The sequence below is a fragment of the Pseudophryne corroboree genome, unplaced genomic scaffold, assembly GCF_028390025.1.
Source record: "Pseudophryne corroboree isolate aPseCor3 unplaced genomic scaffold, aPseCor3.hap2 scaffold_2584, whole genome shotgun sequence".
In the NCBI taxonomy this organism is placed as follows: Eukaryota; Metazoa; Chordata; class Amphibia; order Anura; family Myobatrachidae; genus Pseudophryne; species Pseudophryne corroboree.
The window spans coordinates 1-5145 of NW_026969243.1; the positions used below are offsets into that span (position 1 = coordinate 1).

General features: G+C 48.1%; 3 non-coding genes and 1 pseudogene across 3 annotated transcripts; 2 read left to right on the forward strand and 2 right to left on the reverse strand.

Moving 5' to 3' along the window:
* Positions 1–253: 253 nt before the first annotated feature.
* Positions 254–417, reverse strand: LOC135012675 (U1 spliceosomal RNA). Its single transcript, XR_010211600.1, has one exon. It is a non-coding gene; the product is annotated as a U1 spliceosomal RNA (small nuclear RNA).
* A 674-nt stretch (positions 418–1091) lies between these two features.
* Positions 1092–1247, reverse strand: LOC135012672 (U1 spliceosomal RNA). Its single transcript, XR_010211597.1, has one exon. It is a non-coding gene; the product is annotated as a U1 spliceosomal RNA (small nuclear RNA).
* A 2361-nt stretch (positions 1248–3608) lies between these two features.
* Positions 3609–3772, forward strand: LOC135012670 (U1 spliceosomal RNA). Its single transcript, XR_010211596.1, has one exon. It is a non-coding gene; the product is annotated as a U1 spliceosomal RNA (small nuclear RNA).
* Positions 3773–3924: 152 nt separating this feature from the next.
* LOC135012676 (U1 spliceosomal RNA) lies at positions 3925–4059 on the forward strand (annotated as a pseudogene).
* The last annotated feature ends 1086 nt before the right edge of the window (positions 4060–5145 follow it).

Sequence of the window (5145 nt, forward strand, 5' to 3'; positions counted from 1 at the left end):
TGGGGAAATCGCAGGGGCAGCACACCCAGAGTGCAATGGTTGAGCCTTGCCCTGGGAGAAGCACCTTCAAGATCATAGTATCTCACCTGGCAGGTAAGTAGGAGTTGGGCTAGAGCTGGGGAGGGTCGCTGCTCGGGCACCCCCCTGTCAAGTGAAGGAGATCCAACTGAGGCAGCACAATGGAACTCTCGAAAGAAGAACAAGGCTAGAGGAAGATCTGAGACAAAGAAATCTGACTTTTACCAGAGCTGACCAGCGGAAAACACAAACACAGTCCCCAACTACCACAAATAATGCAGGCGAGTTTCGCACATTTGGGTAAATCACAGGGGTCAGCATACCCAGAATGCAATGAATGAACCTCACCCTGGGTGAACAATTTTCATGACCATGGTGTCTCCTATGCAAAATAAGTATGATTTGGGATAGGGCTGGGGAGGGCCGCTGCTCAGGCACATCTCTGTCAAGTAAAGGAGATTCAACTGAGGCAGCACAAGGGAACTCTCATATGGGGACAACAACTGCAGGGAGAACACATATTTTCAGATGAACATGGGAGGGCAGAAGGCTGCCTAATACTGAAGCACCCCCAAACAACAAACCAAATGCAACAACTAGTGCAAGCATTCCTGGGGGAAGGCCTGCAGCAGATGGATTTGCATATGGTGATGTTATCCAAGCAGTGGGTCAAAGTTGGCTTCAACCCTCATCTGCATATGAAAAGAGAAAAGGGGCGTGCAGGGCATGGCGGCCTTTTGCGGTGCTTGGATGACCCCTAGATCGCATTAAACACCCCCACCCTCCTTTGGTGTGGGGCTCATGTTGGCCATGCCCCATCCCATGAAGCATTCAAGCTGATTTCTTGCAGCAGCTGGGCACTGTAACAGCTCCAGAGCTGCTCTGTAAGGCAAGTAAAAGGGTGTGGGCCCTGCAGCACTACCTGTAGTTTGCATTGTGCATTGGAAGGCACAAAGTAAGCAGACGGGAGGAGAAGTCAGGATAGTGCACAAGGGTATAGAAGGGAGGGGCTCAAGAAAAAAGAAGTGGAAACAGAGAGCAAACTAGGCTGGAGAGAGACCTGAGACAAAGAGATCTGAATTATACGAGAGCCGACCAGAGGAAACACAAATTATGCAGTCAAGTGTCCCACATTTGGGGAAATCGTAGGAGCAGCACACCCAGTGTGCAATGGGTGAGCCTTGCCCTGGGAGAAGCACCTTCCTGATTATAGTATCTCACCTGGGTGTGCTGCCCCTGCGATTTCCCCAAATGTGGGAAACTTGACTGCATAATTTATGTTTCCCCTGGTCGGCTCTCATATAATTCAGATCTCTTTGTCTCAGGTCTCTCTCCAGCCTAGTTTGCTGTCTGTTTCCACTTCTTTTTTCTTGAGCCCCTCCCTTCTATACCCTTGTGGACTATCCTGACTTCTCCTCCTGTCTGCTTACTTTGTGCCTTCCAATGCACAATGCAAACTACAGGTAGTGCTGCAGGGCCCACACCCTTTTACTTGCCTTACAGAGCAGCTCTGGAGCTGTTACAGTGCCAAGCTGCTGCAAGAAATCAGCTTGAATGCTTCAGGGGCTGGGGCATGGCCAACATGAGCCCCACACCGAAGGAGGGTGGGGGTGTTTAATGCGAACTAAGGGTCATCCAAGCGCCGCAAAAGGCCGCCATGCCCTGCATACCCCTTTTCTCTTTTCATATGCAGATGAGGGTTCCAGCCAACTTTGGCCCACTGCTTGGATGACATCACTATATGCATATCCGTCTTCTGCAGACCTTCCCCCAGGAATGCTTGTACTAGTTGTTGCATTTGGTTTGTTGTTTGGGGGTGCTTCAGTATTAGGCAGCCTTCTGCCCTCCCATGTTCATCTGAAAATATGTGTTCTCACTGCAGTTGTTGTCCCCAGATGAGAGTTCCCTTGTGCTGCCTCAGTTGAATCTCCTTTACTCTAAAACTTGTAAAACTTAGCAAAAGTGTTTACTAAATAGCTGCTCGGCAAAGTTGCAATGCCGAGACTCCCCGACCAGCTGCCCAGGATGAACCCACCTTTCTAGTAGAATGGGTCTTCACCTAATTCAGTAACGGCAATCCTGCCGTGGAATGAGCATGCTGAATCTTACCACAGATCCAGCGCATAATTGTCTACATGGAAGCAGGACACCCAATCCTGTTGGGAGCATACAGGACAAACAGAGCCTCTGTTTTCCTAATCTGAACCGTTCTGGTGACATAAATTTTCAAAGTTCTGACCACAGCCAGAGACTTTGACTCAACGAAGGTGTCAGTGGCCAAAGGCACCATGTGGAAAGATGAACCACCTTCGGCAGAAATAGTTGACGTGTCCTCAATTCTGCTCTATCTTCATGAAATATCAAATAAAGGCTCTTGTGATACTGCATGGTTTGTACTGTTTTCCATGTGCTCCCAGATCTTTCAAGCAAGAAGCATGGTCAAGAAAGTTCTGTTTGAAAAGAAACAACATTTACTGTCATTGTTATAGAATTTGGGAGAAAAAACAAGAAGAAATCTGCACTGTTGACGCACTGGACAGAATGAATGAATCATAAAATATAACCTTTATTAAGTATGTATTAAAATTGGATAAATATTAATATTATTATCCCAAACTGCAGTGAAACATAAAGGTTAAAATCACAGAACTAACATACATGTGCATAAGAAGAATAAAGAGATGTGAAAAAAAGGTTTAAAAAGCGTGTCCGTGTGTGATTATTTTTGAAGGCACAACCCTGGCGGGGTTGTTTATATAGATATATATGTTGCTAATAATCACTTTCTAGCGTAATGTTATTAAATAGCTGTTAGTATCTATGTCGTCAGGTACCACTGGGTCGTATCCTATATACTCCTGTGGGAAACTTGACTGCATAATTTGTGTTTCCCCTGGTCGGCTCTCGTATAATTCAGATCTCTTTGTCTCAGGTCTCTCTCCAGCCTAGTTTGCTGTCTGTTTCCACTTCTCTTTTCTTGAGCCGCTGCCTTCTATGCCCTTGTGCACTCTCCAGACTTCTCCTGTCTGCTTACTTTGTGCCTTCCAACGCACAATGCAAACTACAGGTAGTGCTGCAGGGCCCACACCCTTTTACTTGCCTTACAGAGCAGCTCTGGAGCTGTTACAGTGCCCAGCTGCAGCAAGAAATCAGCTTGAATGCTTCAGGGGCTGGGGCATAGCCAACATGAGCCCCACACCGACGGAGGGTGGAGGTGTTTAATGCAAACTAGGGGTCAGCCAAGCGCCGCAAAAGGCCGCCATGCCCTGCATGCCCCTTTTCTCTTTTCATATGCAGACGAGGGTTGAAGCCAACTTTGACCCACTGCTTGGATGACATCACCATATGCAAATCCATCTGCGGCAGGCCTTCCCCCAGGAATGCTTGCACTAGTTGTTGCATTTGGTTTGTTGTTTGGGGGTGCTTCAGTATTAGGCAGCCTTCTGCCCTCCCATGTTCATCTGAAAATATGTGTTCTCCCTGCAGTTGTTGTCCCCAGATGAGAGTTCCCTTGTGCTGCCTCAGTTGAATCTCCTTTACTTGACAGAGATGTGCCTGAGCAGCGGCCCTCCCCAGCCCTATCCCAAATCATACTTATTTTGCATAGGAGATACCATGGTCATGAAGATTGTTCTCCCAGGGTTAGGTTCATTCATTGCGTTCTGGGTATGCTGACCTCTGTGATTTCCCCAAATGTGGGAAACTCAACTGCATTATTTGTGGTAGTGGGGGACTGTGTTTGTGCTTTCCTCTGGTCAGCTCTGGTAAAAGTCAGATTTCTTTGTCTCAGATCTTCCTCTAGCCTTGTTCTTCTTTCAAGAGTTCCCTTGTGCTGCCTCAGTTGGATCTCCTTCACTTGACAGGGGGGTGCCCGAGCAGCGACCCTCCCCAGCTCTAGCCCAACTCCTACTTACCTGCCAGGTGAGATACTATGATCATGAAGTTGCTTCTCCCAGGGCAAGGCTCACCCATTGCACTCTGGGTGTGCTGCCCCTGCGATTTCCCCAAATATGGGAAACTTGATTGCATAATTTGTGTTTCCCCTAGTCGGCTCTCATATAATTCAGATCTCTTTGTCTCAGGTCTCTCTCCAGCCTAGTTTGCTGTCTGTTTCCACTTCTTTTTTCTTGAGCCCCTCCCTTCTATACCCTTGTGCACTATCCTGACTTCTCCTCCTGTCTGCTTACTTTGTGCCTTCCGATGCACAATGCAAACTACAGGTAGTGCTGCAGGGCCCACACCCTTTTACTTGCCTTACAGAGCAGCTCTGGAGCTGTTACAGTGCCCAGCTGCTGCAAGAAATCAGCTTGAATGCTTCAGGGGCTGGGGCATAGCCAACATGAGCCCCACACCGACGGAGGGTGGAGGTGTTTAATGCGAACTAAGGGTCATCCAAGCGCCGCAAAAGGCCGCCATGCCCTGCATACCCCTTTTCTCTTTTCATATGCAGATGAGGGTTCCAGCCAACTTTGGCCCACTGCTTGGATGACATCACTGTATGCAAATCCGTCTTCTGCAGACCTTCCCCCAGGAATGCTTGTACTAGTTGTTGCATTTGGTTTGTTGTTTGGGGGTGCTTCAGTATTAGGCAGCCTTCCACCCTCCCATGTTCATCTGAACAGATGTGGTCTCCCTGCAGTTGTTGTCCCCAGACGAGAGTTCCCTTGTGGGTCCTCAGTTGAATCTCCTTAACTTGACGGGGGAGGGGCTGCCCGAGCAGCCACCCTCCCCAGCCCTATCCCAACTCATACTTATTTTGCATATGAGATCTCTTGATCATGAAGATTGTTCTCACAGGGTGAGGTTCATCCATTATATTTTAAAATAGGAAGGTACAAATTACATATTTGAATTGCATCTATGTGCTGGATTCAAATGTCCCCCCCCCCCCTTCCTTTCTCAATTGTGCCCGTCAGCAGCTATTCTAAGGTTGCTGCCAATGGGTGTGACACATTAATTTCTTCTGTGGGGTACACTGGACTCCACAAGGATTCACATTGGGGTGTAGAGTAGGATCTTGATCTGAGGCACCAACCGGCTCAAAGCTTTTGACTGTTCCCAAGATGCTCAGCGCATCCTCCTCTATAACCCCGCTTCCATGAACAGGGAGCTCAGTTTGTAGTTGGT